This window comes from Schistocerca cancellata, chromosome 4 (assembly GCF_023864275.1).
Source record: "Schistocerca cancellata isolate TAMUIC-IGC-003103 chromosome 4, iqSchCanc2.1, whole genome shotgun sequence".
Lineage (NCBI taxonomy): Eukaryota > Metazoa > Arthropoda > Insecta > Orthoptera > Acrididae > Schistocerca > Schistocerca cancellata.
Window position 1 is genome coordinate 302782496 of NC_064629.1, and position 19758 is coordinate 302802253.

At 39.0% G+C, this 19758-nt stretch overlaps 1 protein-coding gene across 1 annotated transcript in view; it reads right to left on the reverse strand.

Annotated features, from left to right (window-relative positions):
* LOC126183191 (proto-oncogene tyrosine-protein kinase ROS) overlaps window positions 1-19758 on the reverse strand; it is a 597756-nt gene that overhangs the window by 165480 nt on the left and 412518 nt on the right. The window lies entirely within an intron of this gene.

Here is a 19758-nt window from a genome sequence, read left to right on the forward strand (position 1 = left end):
TGAGACAGCCATGTAAAGACATACTATCTTGTAACATGACATTGCACTTATGCATTGGTATACATGCATCACATCATCCAGGGATTCAGGGATTCTGCAAAGGCAAGTAGAAACAAAATCTCACTTGCCTTTGAGGTACAGAGACAAAAGTTTCATTAGGGATAGTATTTCTAATGCTGATATGTAAATTACATAAATATACCATAGCATCCAAGGCATAAATTTTCAAAAAAGAGGTTACTAGCTAATATGGGTCATTAACAGTGAATTACATGAATTACAACATAAAAAAGTAAAATCACATACTATCAGTAAATACAAGAGTCAGTCAAAAAGTAGTGCCTCCTACTTTTTTTATTCATTTATTTATATTTTTATTTGTCAAGAATATCAAATGCATATATGTACATTTTGTCTTATTGGTTTTCCAGCCTCTTTTTTCTGTAGTTGCAAATATACATGTTGTATAGGTTAGTTACCATATTTTGCAACTGTAATGAAAGCCATATTAAGACAAGAAGCATTTCACTTTATTCTAAGGCAATGTCAGTGGTCAAGTTTATTGTTGTTTACTGCATTCTTCTGCTTCTACTGCACTGTGTATGTGCTGGGTTTTTGCATACAGCATTTTCATTGCACTAAATATGTTCACTTTTCTGTGTTGGAAAGTATCACTGTCTTCTTGCCATTTTATAGTAAAACAAAACACATGAAATGGTCAGATGACAGTGATGCTTCCAACAGAGAAATGTGGATATATTTAGTTCATCACTGTCCTCCCACCATTTCATAGCAAAACAAAACACAAGAAATGGTGATACGACAGTGACACTTCCCAACACAAAAATGTGAATGTATTTAGTGCAGTGAAAGTGCTGTGTGCAAAAACCCAACACATATACATGGAAGCCAAAGAAGAAGAAGAAGAAGAAGAAGAAGAAGAAGAGTACAGTAAACAGCAAAAGATCTTACCACTGAAGATGCTTTAGAATAAAGCAAACCTTGTCTGGCCTTAATAAGACTTTCATTACAGTTGCAAAAGACAATAATTAACATATACAACTTGCAACTACTTAGTTTGAAAATCACAATATTGATAATTAATTTATGACTTTTCACCATAATCTCCATTCATTTCTACAGTTTCAGTCCATCTTTTAACAAGGAAATGTATTCCAGTATGGTAAAACACAAGGCCCTGCTTCCAAAGCCACTGACAAATGGAAGTTTTCATGGCTCCTCATTTTCAAAGTGAATTCCATGGTGACCTCCTTTTACTGGCCTGATAAGATGGGACTCTGATGGGGCCAGGTCAGGTCTGTAGGGGCATGAGGCAAAACTTTCCATCCCATTTTCACAATCTCTTCAGTGGTGTGACAACTGGTGTGTGGTCTTGTATTATCATGCAAAAGAAGAACCTCCACCTCTGCTTTTGTTGGGTGAACTCACTGAAGATGTGCTTTAAGCTGTTAGAGGGTTCTGATGTATTGGACAGAATGTATTGTGCATTCCTGCTCCAAAAAATCAACCATAATCACACCCTCTGCATTGCAGAATACTGTACTGCCAATCACACAGTTTTGAACTTTTTCTTCTTTGGTGAGTTTCTGTGATGCCATTCCACTGGCTGCCTCTCTGATTCTGGCTCAAAAGAATAAATCCACATTTCATCTCTGGCCACAATTTTTTTCCCAAAACTCCTCTCCTTCCAAATGGAAGTGCTGCAGGAGTTGGGAGGCAATTGTTTTCATTGTCTCTTTATTCTGGTTGATTAATGTTCTTGCTACCCAAGTTGCACAAACCTTTGAGTATCTCAGCTATTGAATAATTGTCATCACACTGTCTTTACTGAAGGAGGGAATGTGACACAAATCATCTACAGTCACCTAACGGTCACCACAAATTATGCCATTGTCTCGTGTTGTGTGGAGTCACTGCAGTCACTGGCCTGCCACTCCCCATTTCAGCAGCCAATGGGGTTTGCCCTTCAGCTTAGTTACAGAGACGAACCCATCATCTAACAGTGCTGATATCTACTGTTGCATCATCGTACACATTTTCCAGTCTTTCATAAATGTGAATAGCCATTTCACCTTCTGCGTTCAAGAATTCTATTACATAATGCTGTCTAATATGAACATCAATGTCGGTCATTTTGCAAGCGACAGCAAGTGCTGGTAACTGTTGATGCAGAATGAAACTACTGCAGTGGGCTCAACAAATTCTATTTAAGGAGAAAAAAAGACATTGCTTTTTGTCTGATCCTTGTAGCAATAGCATCTTTTTTTCCCGTATAGCAGAACTGCTTACCTTGGCCTACCATGGCAGCTATGATGTCTTATGTAATGGCTTGGAAACATGGAATTAGTCTTTCCAATACAGTAATGAGTTAGGTATCTTGTTAACAAATTACATGTAACTACCAAGGAAATTTTTGTTTTTGTTTCAACGAGTTTCACAGCTGATGTCAATATATAAGGGTTGCCCAGAAAGTAATGCATCACATTCTTTTTCTCAGCCAAAAACAATGCTATGAATACAAAACATTATCTATGTATTGTTTTAAGTCTCCTGAGTGAGCACGCCAAGTTTCAATCACTTACAACAGATAGTGTAGCTGCAGGACAGTTTCAAAATGGCCTCTGTAGGTGATGCACATTACAAGCAACATGCCGTATTTGAATTTCTCACTGCAGAGAAGGAAACTGTGGGGAATATTAAAACATGCTCGCACGAAGTCTATGGAGCATCTGCTGTCAACAGAAGTACAGTTAGTCATTGGGCATGGAGGGTGAGGTCATCAGAAGGTGGTTCAGCAGAGATCCATGATTTTCAGCACTCAGGGAGAGCATCTACGGCTGTCACACCGGCCTTTTTGCAGTGAGCTGATGTCATCATTCACGAGAACATATGGATTACGGTTTGGCAGTTGGCGCTGCATTTGTCAGTCAGCAAAGGAAGTGTGGGTACAATTATCTGCACTCTTGGATATTCAAAAAGAGTGCGCAAGATGGGTTTAACGGTGGATGACAAATCGCACAGAAAAAAAATTTGTCTTAATTTGTTACAACGTTTTGAAGTTGAGGGGGAGGCCTTCTTGTCCCAGATTGTGACAGGTGATGAAACCTCGATTCACCATTTAGCAGCTGCTTCCGCTGGTAAGGTCATCATCACCGTGTTCTGGGACTGTGAAAGTGTTATTCTCATTGATATGATGCTAAGAGGCGGTACCATTAATTCAGAAGCATATGTCAACACATTAAGAAAGCTAAAGACTCACTTCTGGCAACTTCAGTGTCACAGCAACCCAGGAGATGTCTTGCTGCAACATGATAATGCTCGGCCCCACATAAGTCTGAGGACTGCTGAACACATCGCAAAACAGGGTTGGACAGTGTTACCCCAACCACACTACAGCCCTGACCTAGCCTCCTTAGACTTCCACTTGTTTGGGCCATTAAAGGATGCCATTCATGGAAGACATTTTGAGGACAATGAGGAGGTGACTCACATAGTGAAACACTGGCTCTGCCACCAGGACAGGGATTGGTACTGACATGGAATACATGCCCTTGTTTCAAGCTGGAGGCCATAGAATGTGATGGAGATTACGTGGAAAAACAGGGTGTCCACATAAAACACCATTCTTTTGTGTGTATAATTCCCACTATATACAATAAAGAATTGTTGAAGATAAACAATGTGGTGCATTAATTTCTGGGCAATCCTCATGTGTCAGGACATTCTAAAGAGATGTAAGTTTAAACAAGTAAAGTTACTGATCCCTCCTGTTAAGCTTGCATGTCTTCAATAGTCATTTTACAATGCCTTCATACTATAATCCAATACTGTTCAATATCTTTGACATTTTAAGATTGGTTGGCTGATTTGGGGGAGGGGTCCCAACAGCAGGATCATTGGTCCTATCGGATTAGGGAAGGAAGGGGAAGAAAGTCGGCCATGCCCTTTCAAAGCAACCCTCTCGGCACTTGCCTGAAGTGTTTTAGGGAAATCACGGAAGACCTAAATCAGGATGGCCAGATGTGGGTTTGAACCAACGTCCTCCCAAATGCAAGTGCAGTGTGCTAAGAACTGCACCAAGTCGCTCAGTGACATTTTAAGATTTCAAATTACCACTTACAATCAAATTACTTATATCAGAATATGGCATTGTGGCAATAAACAGCACATCTTGCTGGCAGTACATCGTTGCTGTGACATGAGCGTCACCTGTGAATGGCTCCTGGGTGCTGGGCATGGAACGTGTGAGCCTGTCAGTTGGCATGAGCTGATGAACAAGCACTGACTCGAGGACACAGTTAGCGTCACCTGTGGTTGTCTAGTTTGTCCAATGGGTATGTTCCGTAGTGGACATTATAACACTTCAAATTACCACTTGCGAACAAAGAGTTTGAGATGGACTCTATTGGGTGTTCCATTTCATGATGGCATTGGAATTTGGATTAACACCAAATTTAAATGGATTTCATTTGTTGATGACAGATGGAAATCGAATTTGAAGGCTGAACTGCGAGGAGAACGAATAATTGTGTATACTTAAACAACACTGTAGAACCTTACATCATTGAAGTTTCACATTAACACTCATTGAGCCGACCGATGTGGCCGAGCGGTTCTACCCGCATGAGTACGGAACCATTCTACTGCTACGGCTGCAGCTTTGAATCCTATGTGTGATGTCCTTAGGTTAGTTAGGTTTAAGTAGTTCTAAGTCTAGGGGACTCATGATATCAGATGTTAAGTCCCATAGTGCTTAGAGACATTTGAACCATTTGAACTCTCATTGTTACGTCTGAAATGGTGTGGCTCAGTTAACTAGAATAATATTTTCATCTCGTGGATAATGACTTGAATTAATGGCTCTAGTGTTATGCTTCGTAGAGAGACATTAAGTTGGTTCTGCAGTGCAGCAGTGCTATGTCATCTGCAGAGGAATGTGTGTGTGTGTGTGTGTGTGTGTGTGCAGTCACTGTCAGAGCCCGCCACAGGCCCCAGTCTATTTAAGGCTAGCTGAGCTATGCTCAGTCTCCGATCTCTGTGTGTATTGCTACAGCTCTTTGTGTATGTACTTGGTTCTGAATGTTACTTATATACTATGTTCAAGTTGTTAATGCTTCCATGGAATAAAGTTGTCTTCTGTCTAGTGGTCATGTTGCACATACACCCAATTAGAACATAATTAGTGATGAGTGTCGTTCCACTCTCCATGCAAATTTCTACTCTAGTTGGTCCTCCATTTATTCTCACAATGGCTGAGGGTGTTATAGAGAATATTTTATGTTGGTTGGTCAAACAGTAAGAACCATTCACCACAGCATTGCACCACAGATCACATATGCTGGGGAATCAAACTCAGGTACTTCAATCATTGGCTTCTGTTTTGTCTAGTCGGCATGCTCCTCAGCCAGTGTTGACTGCTATTTTGCCCTCTGCAGCCTCCATGGTTTATCTGACCCTCTTTCCTACATATAATGCATCCACTGAGGAATGGGATGCATATGAGACATGTTCGCAACACAACTTTCATGGATATCCCCAAGCATGTATCAAATCCTATGTCAACTCGTCCCTTTGAAGGACCTTTTCAATGTAAATAAACTTTTCCAACAGCTGTACACTTTAAGATATTTTATTTTATTCTGAAAGCAACCAGTATCAGCAATTTATTTTGCTATCTTCAGGTCACCTTCTTTAATATTTCAACAAATGTGTGAGCTTCTTTCAAAATACTTCTGCAAGTGCACCCATGTTAATGCATTCCGGGTTGAGTTTTACAGTTGTCCAAAGCAACCACATCAATTCTATCGAGCATGGGTGGCTGACATCCAGGGTTCAGTCATCATTGTCACTTCATTTCTGATGTGCACAAAGAGCTGTATGCTGATCAGATGGTGAGAGATGCTATCATTCTTTGAGCTCTAAATGATGTGATGCAAGAGTGTGCCCTCAAATGTGAAAATCCATCCTGCTCTGACGTTTTAGCTATTGCACAGTCATTCAACATATTGTGAGCAGCAGGTAACCAGACTGAGTCATGGTATAAGGTATCAGCAACCCAACCCTCTCCCCCACACTAAGCTTCAGACAGTTCGTAGGGGGAAGACAAGGTCACAGTAGTCTGCACACAATCAGATCACAGCATCAAGGCAGCTGGCCTTGGTCCCAGCAGCAGCCACACCAAAAAAGCCAGTGAACAGCAACATACATCTTCCTCACGCCCATCCTGCCCTTATTGTTTCATTAACAATGAGCACCCAACAGCCCAAAACACTGGGTTTACCTGTCATAATTGCAACAAAAAAGGTCACATTGCTTCTGTTTGTAATGCAAAAACTCAGAACAATGATCCTGATGCAGATATGAATGTAACAGTCTATCAGCTATTTCTGTCATGCCAAACTAGCGTTTTATTAATTTTATGGTTTTTTGTAAAGTTCTGCACATGCAAGTGGATACAGGAGCTGTGATAACCGTGTTAAACTCACAAACTTACTTGAGCTTCCAGTCACTTTTCTCTGTGTCATGAATGTTAGTAAATTACAATAAACAGGTATTCCTGTTCTCAGCCAATTCTCTGCCCCAGTGACCTACAAATCAGTAGTACGGTCTCTTACATTTCTCACTGTAGATAACATGCATACGCAGAGTCTTTTTGGATTAGATGCTTTTAAGTTGTTTGGTCTTACAATTTCAGATGAAGTGAATTCAGTGCCACATACACATCATTATGTTCTTAGTTTTCCTCTTTGTTCTCTCCTTGACTGGGTTGTGCCAACAATTTTCAAGCACACCACACCATGAAGCCTTTTGCTCAGCCTTGTTTCTTCTGGGCCCATCCAGTTCCAGTAGCACTCAGAGAACAAGTGAAAGATGAATTAGGTAACCTCATGGAATCCGGCATTGTTCAGCCTATTGCATCAAGTGAATGGTCTATCCCCTTAGTTATAGTAAAGAATGTATTGGGCTGGTTACGCCTCTGCGACAATTTTAAAGTTTTTGTGAATGCACAATATATAGCAGTTACATACCCTATTTTGCAGCCAGACAAACTCTTTGCAAAGTTATCAAGTGCTTAATATTCCTGAAAAACTGACTTGTCAGGTGCCTATTTACAACTCCCTCGAGATACAGAGTAACAACATATGTCAGTTGTCAATACCCCTTTTGGACTATACCAATACTTGCGGTTGCCTTTTGGTGTCACCAGCACTCTCACTATTTTTCAGCTTCATTTGGTAGAACTTACAGCATCTGTACCAGGTTGTGCAAACTAATTGGATGACATTGTAGTTTCTGGAGACCCACTCAGGAACATTTACAAAATCTCTGTACTCTTTCTTCTGCACTCCCAGCAGCCAGCTTGAAAGATATTTCAGAAAAATGTCAATTTTTTCACTCTTCTATCATTTGTCTTGTGTTTGAAGTTCCTTGTAAGGGTCTCAAACCACTGCATCAAGATGTTTCAGCTATTCTGTTGCTTTCGTACATCAGTCAAAGCACTTCAGGTTTTTCTAGGCACAAACACCTACTACCTGACACCACCATTATGGCAATAGTGCAGTCGTTACATGTGCTGCTGCACAGAGGGAATCAGTTTTGCTGGTCGCTGGTTTGTGCAATCGCATTTTCCACCCTTAAGGCCATGGTGTAGTCTGTGCCCTGCTTAGTGACATACCAACCAGACCTCCACTTGGTCCTTGCAACGGACGCTTCACAGTGCGGGTTGGGGGCAGTACTGGCTCATACGTATCCTGATGGTTCAAAGTGGCCTATTGCTTATGTCTCAAAAACACTGACTTCTGCTCAAATTCGGTACTCTCAGATATAAAAGGATGCTTTGGTCATTGTATATTCTATGAAGACATTCCATGTTTTTTTTCTATGGAACCAAATTCCACCTGGCCACCAATCAGAAACCAGTGTTTCCTTATTCAGTCCTTCTCCATCGCTTCAGGATAAAGTTGTACATTGCATTCAACTTTAGGCTCTTTTCCTTTCACGTTACAACTATGAGATTCATTTCCGCACTACAAATCAACATGCAAATGCTGATGCTTTGTCTCACCTGCTGGCCTGTCTAGACCTGGGATCTGATCAGGATGAATTGCTCTGTTTTCACAATGATGTCACCACACAGCAGACGTTTGATGGTTTTCCTAATAGCCCATGGATTGTGAAGGCTGTAGCTTTGGATCCCATTTTGTGAAAGGTCATAACATTTGTATAACATCATTGGCTGGATTCACTACTTTCTCGTGTGTCCAACCCCCTCCATAATTATTACATCCTTCGACATCAATTCTCTGTTGTGGATGGTGTTCTGCTTTCAGACAAGGATCACATGGCCCATCTGGCAGTGATCCCCTCAGTACTTCATTCAGAGATTCTCCATTTATTACATGCAAACCATTGGGGGGGGGGGGGGGGGGGGGGTATCATGCACAAAAGCATTGGCCTGTCAACACATGCTTTGGTCCAGCTTGGACAGTGATATTACTTGCCTGGTTGCCTCCTGCTGACAGTGTGCGATGAATCCAGCAGCTCCCCAGGCATCACTGTCTCCTTGGCCGATGCCGTCTCATGCATAGGACTGCATACACGTGGATTTTGCTGGTCCCTTTCTCAATGCTTATTGGCTGTTGGTTGTCGCTGCACATTCGCATTTTCTGTATGCCGTTCATTGTGTTTCCACGTCCACAACTGCCACCGTCCTAAATTTTTTTCACCCAAATGCTTGCCCATGATGTTAGTGTTTGATAGTGGTCCCCAATTTTCATCACAAGAGTTTGAGGCATTTTGCAATTCCCATGGTATCCATCACACCCTCACCCCACCATTCCATCTACAATGTAACAGTGAGGTGGAAGCCCAGTGAGTATGCTCAAAACTCAGATGAAGGAGTATGTTGCCAACTCTTCATTCAACGCTGCCTTAGTTTGGTTTCTCTCTTCATACTATTTCACGCCGTTTGGCTTGAAGAGCTCGGCAGAGCTACTCCTTGGGTGGCAGTCAGGGACACTGCTACACCTCCTGAATCCTCCACCTGGACATCAACCCCGTGCAGCCACTGCGCCTCTTCCAGCTGGATGTAGCTGTCTGGATGCATGGTTTTGGGCATCGCCCTAAATGGATTCCTGCTGTCTTCGCCAGATGTCGAGGATGGTATCTCTGTGACTCATGGAGAACTGTCTCTGCTTGAGGCACCATGATCAGCTTCACCTTCATGTGGATGGCTGGGTGCCCCCTGATATCACACCATCACCTCCAACCCCTACCACATCAGGTGTTACATCACCTGCTGCTGCCCATTCTCCACTCCCGTGCGGGCGAGGGCATCTGTCCTCTGTGACCATACCAGAAGTTCCTGAATTGCTTCTGACACCGTCATCAGGGATTCCGTCACCTATTCCTGAGCAACTGTTGATATCGGTATCATCTGCACTGCAAGCACCATCACCATAGCCAATGCCTCATGTTGACATTGAAACAGTCCCAGTGTTGCCGTATGGTCTGACACAGGTGGGTGCAGAATGTGGTCGAGGAGGACAACATGGATGCCCCAAGAATCCATGATCTCCCTAAGAGAGGAGGAATGCAGTGATGTGTGGGGAGCTCACCATGGACCCAAGCCTATTTAAGGCTAGCCGAGATACACTCGGCCTCAGTTCTCAATGAGTATTGCTACTACTCTTTGTGCACGTAATTGGTTCCTACTGAATGTTACTTAAATACTGTGTTCAAGTTGATAATGCTTCCAAGGAATGAAGTTGTGTTCAGTCTACTGGTTGTATTGCACTCATACCTAATTAAAACAGTTTCTGCAACACATGGCTGCCACTGTGGTAGCATTTAGTAATACGGTGCCTCCCATGTGCGTATACATGACACCATTACATTATTAAGGTTACTGTCTATTGGATTTGCTGTGCTGGTTGTCAGGGACAGTACTGTAATTGATTATATATTGCTCTTGCTTAAAATGTTCTCTGGGATGTCTACTTTATTGTGGTGTTCATCCCAAGTTTGCCAGAAACTTCATTATTGAGTTTGTGAATAAGTATATCCAAAAATCATTTACAATGGGGGAGAAAACAGCTGACATCGCAGACAATGTGGCTTCATGTAACTTCAATGATGGCCTTACAGGTATATGAATGTGTTCAAACTTGAGATTGGACTAGCCTGTTACAACTTCTGCACAAATGCGAATGAAAAGTGCATCAAGCAAGCAGCAGCAGCAGACAACATAAGCTGCCAAAGAGGGCTGCAGGATCACTGTGGTCAAGAAGAGCATGGAGGAGGACCTCCTTTTGATCTGGAAGGGTTACAGTATGGTTCTGGGGTCCCTGACTCAAGGTATGTTTAATTTAACTACAAAAAATGTAACCCAAAATTTTAAACATGTTTCTCTCTAAACCATAAATTTCAACTAGGTAAGAAATGTAACTTGAGAATAGTACATATGATTTTGATTTGAATTTGATGCCGGAATTCTAAATTAAGTTCTCTATGAGCATACATAGCCATCTTATGATAACTTCGAAAGTCTATTTCCTGCACACTTTTGTCTCTATGGTTTGGGCAAAAAACATGACATTTCTTTCAGCATGTCACCATTTTGTTTTAACTTAATATTTTCAATTATCCTATATATGCTGACAGAAAATATATTGAAAATGATCTATACAAACTAGATTGTTACAGATCCAATTGGAAGGCTTTGTGAATTCCCTTCAATGACAATGTTCATGCTGCAAGGTGTCCTTCCACTTGGTGCAATGGTGACAGGGTTTGTTTGATGTGGACATGAAAATGATTTCTTAAACAAAAAAGTCTAAGAAATAAAAGTATATCATAAGATTTAGCATTACTTTTTAATTTGGCTGATAACAAAAAATTATGAAAAATCACCTATCTGTCATGCGTTCAAAGAGGGCAGACAACCCCCTTAAGGAATTTTAAATGAGGCACTGGGTTATAAACTGAGTTTTCTTATAAGATGTATATGCTACTGTGTAAAGAGTATCTTGTGTAATAAGGCTGTCATTTATTTAAGGTTACTAAGGAATTTACGTTCATGTTAACCTGAAAGTCCTGCCTTAGGTAGCCATTTCTTACGAAATTGAAGATCATTTCATCAAATTGGTTCTAGGCAGTGTAATTTGTTGTTTTGCCAAAGGGAAATATTGTTCTCTTTTCAGATGAGCAGACTCTATCAGTATATAAGTTGTATTTAGAGGCTGATCTGAAACTAAAGTGATATCCTATGGTCACAAAAGCCTCACGTAAAACTATTGTTCACATGTGTACTGAGTGGCCTAGTAGAAATTGTTTGTCATATCTTATCAGCAAGCCAGCTGCTCAGCTACTGAAAAGGAATTGTCTTTAAATGTATGGCTATCTAATATAACTTACTATTGATTGCTCCCATGAAAGTATTATTTTACTGCTTTACCTTTTTAATCTATTAAATGAAGTTAATTGACAAATGTTTGAAAGTGTCACCACAGAACTTTCTCCATACCATCCTGTCATACAGCCCTGAATTGCTATCCATTTCTTATGGTGTTGAACCAACACACTTACTGTTATTTTCACTGAATAATATGCTGTAACATCTCCAAAATCATATGAAACCCATATTGTAACTGAAAATGACTGATAACACAAACAGGGATTTTTCTATATTTGCTGTATCCTGGATTCATCTTCATTGAATGTTTTAGAGTATTTTATAAACACTTTTGGATTAAATGAGACCATTCAACGAAAAGCTGAAGTGTTGAGTTGTCAACAGGCATACACAAAAGAAAGAAAACTGAGCTAGCTTTCAGAGATATCCTTTGATATTTCATTTATTTCAAATTTCATGAACCCATATTGTGTTGAATCACAAGAATGTGGAGCAAATCAGGTTTACATTTTTATACAGATACAATAAATGTAAGAACAATAACAAAAATGTAGGTAATTGATTAATAAGCATGAAGGTTGAAGTTTAAGTAAGCATGACATCACCTACTGAAATAAATTTGGCTACAGAAAAAAAGAATATTTATACATCTTAAACAAGGAAGACAAATTATGGCTAACACATTTAATTGGAAAGTCTCAAGACATAAATATAAAAGAAAATAGTTTTACAAATGCAAGCACTGATTTTTCTGCAGGTACCCATCAAGAGAATAGATGAATTTATCAATCAGCAGGTGTTTTCTTAATTTAAATTTAAAAGTAGGCAGGACATTAATGGCAGATTAGTGAATACTTGTTGTACAAGACTTATATACTTTAGATCCCCATGTAAATCATTTTTACACCTTGTATTGTGATCATGGTATTTACAATTAAATGTAAAGAGAGAATAGTTATTACAGACAAAAATCATCAAAGAAAATAAGTATTGAGATTTTTTGGGCAGTGCAGAACATGTTTCTGTAAGAATATCTTAGATGAACACCACACATGTCTCTAATTGGTCTCTTCTGTGCAACAAAAGTTTTTTTGGCTCCATCTGATTACACCAAAAAATTATGACATGTGAGAGGACTGAATGAAGGTACCCAAATTATTCAGCTTTGATGGCATCCGCATTAACAACAGAGGTAATTACATGCAGGGCATAGTTGCCACAGTGAGTCTTTTTTAATTATCTATAACATGGCCAGACCAGTCTAGCTTGCCACCAATTAGTGCCCAGGAATTCAGAAGATTCACAATGTAAAATATTTTGGTTATCAAAGTTCAAGTGGATTACTTCATTTTCTTCCTGATATGCATAAAATTGCATATATTGAGTTTCTTTCAATATTTAGAGTTAATTGATTGGACTTCCATCATGTAAGATGTCTACAAGTACAGCACAACATTTATTTTCTAAAGAGATTAGTTTTTTAACCCTTTGTAAAAAGTGATTTCACAATAGCACACTTTAATCTCTCTGGGAAAGCATCTTGCTGCAAAGATTCATTGAAAATACAACACAGGACTTGACATATATAATAACTACAATGTTTCAAAACTTTAGATGAAATGTTGATCGGCTTTGAAGCACAATAGTAGTACCAGCAACAAAAAGAGTAAATTTGTTCTCAATGTTTGCACAAAGTGGGAGATAACTGATGAAGATAAGAAACAGTAAAGGCCCCAAAGTGGATACTTGTGGCCCTCCACACTTTAATGAGCTCCAGTCAGATAAACAGGACAGCCATCAATACCATTAAGAATTACCTTCTGCTTTCTATTGTGTAGATATGATTCAATCCATGTACTGGTTCTACCATTCAAACAATAAAAATTGACCTTCCTTAAGAGAATGTTGTGATCTACACAGTCAAAGGTGTTTGAGAAGTCACAGAAAGTTCCAATAAGTGACATTTTGTTATTTACTGACACAAGAATTTCATTTGTAAGAGAGAAAATTGCCTACTCTGTAGATCCATTTGTTTGGAACTCAAACTGGTCTCTATGGAAGATGTTGGTGAATATTGAGGAGGTCTACAATTCTTTTATACATTAGTTTCTCTAAAATTTTTTAGAAGAAACTTAGCAGGCATATTGGACATAGTTGGACAAATTAGTTTTTTAACCCTTTGTAAAAAGTGATTTCACAATAGCACACTTTAATCTCTCTGGGAAAGCATCTTGCTGCAAAGATTCATTGAAAATACAACACAGGACTTGACATATATAATAACTACAATGTTTCAAAACTTTAGATGAAATGTTGTCAATACTTGTGGTATTTTTGTTTTATATATATCTAGTCACTATTAGTGAAGTTAAAAATATAATACAGTATGTACAACCTTGTCTCATTGCATGTCATCTCTATGGTATTATCATTCTTATAGCTCTAACCACACTCTTCCTTTATGACAATCAAAACTGTATTTATTTTGTTCTTAGAGTTATGAATTTTAGATTTAGTATATTAACTTCTGGACTGTTTTATCACTGTTTTTAAAACTTTACAGTACAATTTATAATAATATATTTCAATGGGATCATTTGATTTTATAAATGAGCAATGTAATTCACTCTTATTCCAGTAACAAATTTTAATTCCTTCAATAACCTTGGTTTACTGGAACAAACCTCAATGTTCTCCCTGCCAGCTCTTTTTGAAAAGTCATTTCAAATGTAGAGATGAATTCATTTAAGAAAATGTTAAATTTATTGTTTGCATTAGTTCTACTATATACAATCTGTCTGTGACAAATGGCAATTAAAGGAAGAAAGAGTTTCAGTATTTACGCATCTAAAGGACTGATAGGCATCAGAAATTTTGTTGCACAAATTGATGTTGCTGACCTTAAGCAGTTGGCCATCATGATTCTGTTCTATCAATGAAAATATTGGCTGTAATTTTTTTTGTAATTTCTTGTAGCTCTAGTGGGGAAGCTAGCCATAGTAGCCAAGTTGTATGAATCCATTAAATGCTCTAAGTCAGTCTTACAATTATTATTAACTGCGAAGTTAATGTTAAAGTCTTCTGTAACTATTAAACTCCAGATTTTGAAAAAAAAAATGCTAAAAAAGATGCTAACTTATTTAGAAGAATTCTAACATTCCCTGTGGAAATCATATTGACTGTAACCAATATGTCTTTTGCAGTAATTTCTATCCCACAGACTTCAAAATATTGATCTGTACAATATTTGTTTCAGTATAAAGGTTTATAAATAATTTTCTTATCAATATAAATCACAAGAATACCTAAATTATACCCATCAAGCTCCAGCCCCTAAATTCCAATTGTCATACAGTACTTAGTGAGGCATAAAATATGTGCATGGATCCATATCACCTACATTTGTTGATAAAAAACCTAATTTATTTTTGAGCTCTCTGGTATTTTGGTGAAAAGTAATAAAATTGTTAGAGCTACTTTCACTGGCCTGATCTGGGTCCCTCTGTATATTTGCACCATATTTCACTGTTTCACTTAGAGCTGGAATGACAATATTGTGACATAAATTTTGCACTAACGTATCTCATATGAAGCACATATTAGGTTGTCAAGTAGCAAGAAACAAATTTTCTTGCTTCTTCTAATACTTATTGTTTCCTGGGTATCCTTTATACACAGTTTTAAGTAACTTCACTTGGTCTGCCTGTGACACTATAACTTTGTCAACTCTGAAGATGAAACCCCTTGAGAAGACAGTTTATCTCTCAAGTGAAAATACAGGGTTATTACAAATGATTGAAGCGATTTTACAGCTCTACAATAACTTTATTATTTGAGATATTTTCACAATGCTTTGCACACACATACAAAAACTCAAAAAGTTTTTTTAGGCATTCACAAATGTTCGATATGTGCCCCTTTAGTGATTCGGCAGACATCAAGCCGATAATCAAGTTCCTCCCACACTCGGCGCAGCATGTCCCCATCAATGAGTTCGAAAGCATCATTGATGCGAGCTCGCAGTTCTGGCACGTTTCTTGGTAGAGGAGGTTTAAACACTGAACCTTTCACATAACCCCACAGAAATAAATCTCATGGGGTTAAGTCGGGAGAGCGTGGAGGCCATGACATGAATTGCTGATCATGATCTCCACCACGACCGATCCATCGGTTTTCCAATCTCCTATTTAAGAAATGCCGAACATCATGATGGAAGTGCGGTGGAGCACCATCCTGTTGAAAGATGAAGTCGGCGCTGTGGGTCTCCAGTTCTGGCATGAGCCAATTTTACGCGGGCTACACGTGAAATTTGCCCGCATGCATTCAACCGTTTCTTCACTCACTGCAGGCCGACCCGTTGATTTCCCCTTACAGAGGCATCCAGAAGCTTTAAACTGCACATACCATCACCGAATGGAGTTAGCAGTTGGTGGATCTTTGTTGAACTTCGTCCTGAAGTGTCGTTGCACTGTTATGACTGACTGATGTGAGTGCATTTCAAGCACGACATACGCTTTCTCGGCTCCTGTCGCCATTTTGTCTCCCTGCGCTCTCGAGCGCTCTGACGGCAGAAACCTGAAGTGCGGCTTCAGCCGAACAAAACTTTATGAGTTTTTCTACGTATCTGTAGTATGTCGTGACCATATGTCAATGAATGGAGCTACAGTGAATTTATGAAATCGCTTCAATCATTTGTAATAGCCCTGTACTTATGCAGTTTCTTGTAGCTTCTTAGCTCTCTTCATTCAATAATCACTGGTATATGTCTGGAATTCTTCAGTAGCATTTTTTGCCATAGATGAGGACTGGACATATCACTATCACCCGAACCAAGGGAGCAAAGCCCACAGTGGAAACATGTGGATTCAGCACCACAGATGCTACCAGAGTGTGCTCATAAGGGGCAAACAATCACAGGAGCATGCTATCAAAATTTTCTGATGAGGCTGCAGGAGGCTATAAAGATGAAGCATTACAGTAAGTCATCGAAGGAGGAGTTTCTGCTCCACAACAACCACCCAGCTCATTCTGCACGGTACATAGTCCCTCATGCTTCATCTTTGGGTTATCAAATTCTGTGTTACCCCCGTATTCTCCTGACATGGTACCCAGTAACTTATTCCTATTTCCTTGGATGAAGAAATCATTGGGTGACAGGCATTTTCAGAACGATAACGAGGTGATTTTTGAGGTGGAAAATTTCCTGAACAGCCAAAATGCATACTTCTCTACCATGGTCTGTGCAAAGTCATCCATCACTGAGTAAAATGTGTTGCACATAAGGGTGAATATGTAGAGGAAGGGTAACACTACAGCCAACATTCATGGTCACAGCATCATTTATTCAGGGAGATAATAACAACTTTATGGTTATCTCTCATACTGTTTCAAGTCAAATAATCAACTTAATATGACTGGTGCTGAAAGGGTTAGGTTTTTACTGATTTTTCTGGGAAGTTTGTAATAATTTTTCTCCTTCATGCTTTTCTCTACAGACAGTCTGAGACGTGGAAGTGTTATGTCTGTCCACTGTTCGTACTCATTGTACTCATCATCCGTAATTGGATATATTGAAATAATGAAAGATCCGAGCAAGTATAAGCATGTCTAGCTGTACAGCTAATTTTATTAGAATAATTATGATGAAAACCACAACATGATATGAATAATGAATCATGAGATATTCAAGCGTTAATTTAGCTGATTGATCAAAAGTTATAAGTGCCAGTAGCGAGTGGGCTCTGCCATTGTCATAGAGTGGGGCAGTGTCAGCTGAGATAACACTGGTCATCAGAGAGTGGGAGAAGCCGCGGCATCTGGAAAGTTTCAAAGGTTGGCAGATGGGTATGGACTGCGTCCTAGACAAAAATACTGAATAGTTTGCATTGGCAGACACCCCTGTTTTCAGAATGGGTGGAACAGTCCACAGTGACATAAAAAGTCAAAGGAAAAGAAGAGCTTGATAAAGTCAAGAATGCCTCAGTGTTGTGCATTTATCCTTACTGATGACCATTTGGTTGCAACAGGGAGAGAATTAAGTTATTTTGTGTTTGCTGAGAAAGTGGCAGCATCTTCTAAACTATCCAGGTGGTGTGGTAGTAAGACCCATGAGGGCAGATACAGGTTTCAAAGCATAGTACAATTAAGGAAGATCAGAATAGGGATCATGTAAATGCAGCATTTGTGACTGTGAGTACCTCTAGTATCATGAGTGGAAAACTGTTTGAATGAGAGACCGAAAAATCAGCTACATTCCAGTGCATATCATGGGAATGGCGTCCGCGTCCATTACTATGAGCCTAATTTATGTTGGCTTCCAGAATGTAAAATGGGACTAATTGTACTTCAGGTCTTCCACTATAAAGAAACATATAGACCTTCAAAACAGTAGCCATGTTTCTGAAGTGAAGGAAATATTGGGGAAGGAAGCACACAAGTATTTAACACAAACTAGTGTTAATCAGCAACCTTATGTGGTTAAAATCGAATTATTTTGCTTAAATATATTTATTGAAATTGTGTAATATATGAATGTTATATGTGTAATGTTAATAAGTGGCATGTGCAGTAGCTCACTTTTTTCCCTCAAGATAGGCTGTGACAGAAAGGTATTCCTAAATGATGCGAGTGTAAATCAGACCTGTGGGGACACTGATAACATATTTCTGCAGTGTGCTACTTCATTAATATTTACTTCAGAATACCATAATTAATGATTATATAACTATCAGTGGCCCTAGCACTGTAACATCTTGAAAGAAAACATAGAAATCCTGATGGTATGGTAGCAACAGGGAACTTTATTGTGAAAATGAGAGAGAGAACATTAAGATGCGTTGTCGTACAGTTGTGGGGTTTTCACAGTTAATGTTACTGCAGTCTATTATATAACCATCATTTTCAAAATGCTTTTTCAATGAGTTTGGCATAGTGCTGTGTATCGTAAGACTTTTTCTGACCCAAGTATCCACACCTTAGGTTTTTCATACAAGTGATACAGAATAAATCTGAAACTAGAAGGCATTGTTATCCTATGACAGTTAAAAAAATGAAAGAGCTGCACAACTAATTCCTCATTTCATATTCATTAGAAAGGGGAGAAGCATATTCTCTTTGCTTGATATGCAATCTGGGTGAAAACACAGTAACAATGAAAGTAAAATGTCAGACACTAATTTTACACCACGTGCAGCAGTGAAATTTTCTTCATTATTTTTTATAGACATGTAACCTTGAAATGTGTCAGGATTTATTAACTCAGCTTGAACACCACAACTGGTCTTTAGGCAACACTCAACAATTAATTGCTTATTCACTTGTTGCAATTGCAAATTTGTTTGAATTTCTGCTCCATAGTCACCCTTCAATCTTGAAAAGAATGTATTTATGCTATTAGAAGGGTTTATATTACTCTACTCCATCTGGATTACTTTTGCTTAGGATGTTTCAGATTCACAACAAAGTACATCGTTGTCATTCCCAACAGATTCTTCTTCCCTGCTGTGTCTCCCTTTTCTTCATTTGTATCTCACAGTAATATCATTTGTTACAACCTCCAGCCAAGATAATTCTGATGTCATGTGCAATCATGGTACATATTCTGAGCTGTCAGGTTCTCTTGTGGGCACACCACTGATGAAACAACAACTACAAACATGAGAATGTTTTGCAGGAATCTACAGCTTACAATCAGCTTTATTCCTCTTCAGTGCTGTGGTCCAAGCTTTTTGTCTAGTTGTGTTTTGCTTTTCATTTGGAAAGGAAGACAACTTCATTTCAGATGGAGAACTGCAATATGTGAAGTTACAACCAATGACAGAACAAATACAATTACCCTTCCTACAGCCTTAAGGTCTAAATCAGTCATCATTACACTAGCACACTGCTTTTTGAATAGCCATTTACTCCTTCACAACTGTTGCAAGGATATCCACTAGAGTGTAGCACTAGCAGTTTGCACACTCCCTATAGTGCCTTCTGGTGTCAGTAACAACAGTGCCAGGCAGATAGTCAAAAGTTACATTCACAAGAGCACTATGAATTCTGATTAAAGCATCGAACTTCATGCAATTGCTGTAAAGAATGTACACCTATGAGATTGGAGGACACAGGGCTGTAACAATATATTAAGATTTTATAAGATTTGTCTGTGATTCATTTACAGGCATAACAACTTCCCTAGAGTATTTTTTTTTTTTTTTTTTTTTTTTTTTCGCAGCACATTCATTCTCAGAATTCATATGCTGGTGTGCAACGTGCTGTTTGCTGTCCTGTACATAGGATCAGGTAAGTTTTACAGGTGTGGATGGTTGAGATGGACTTCA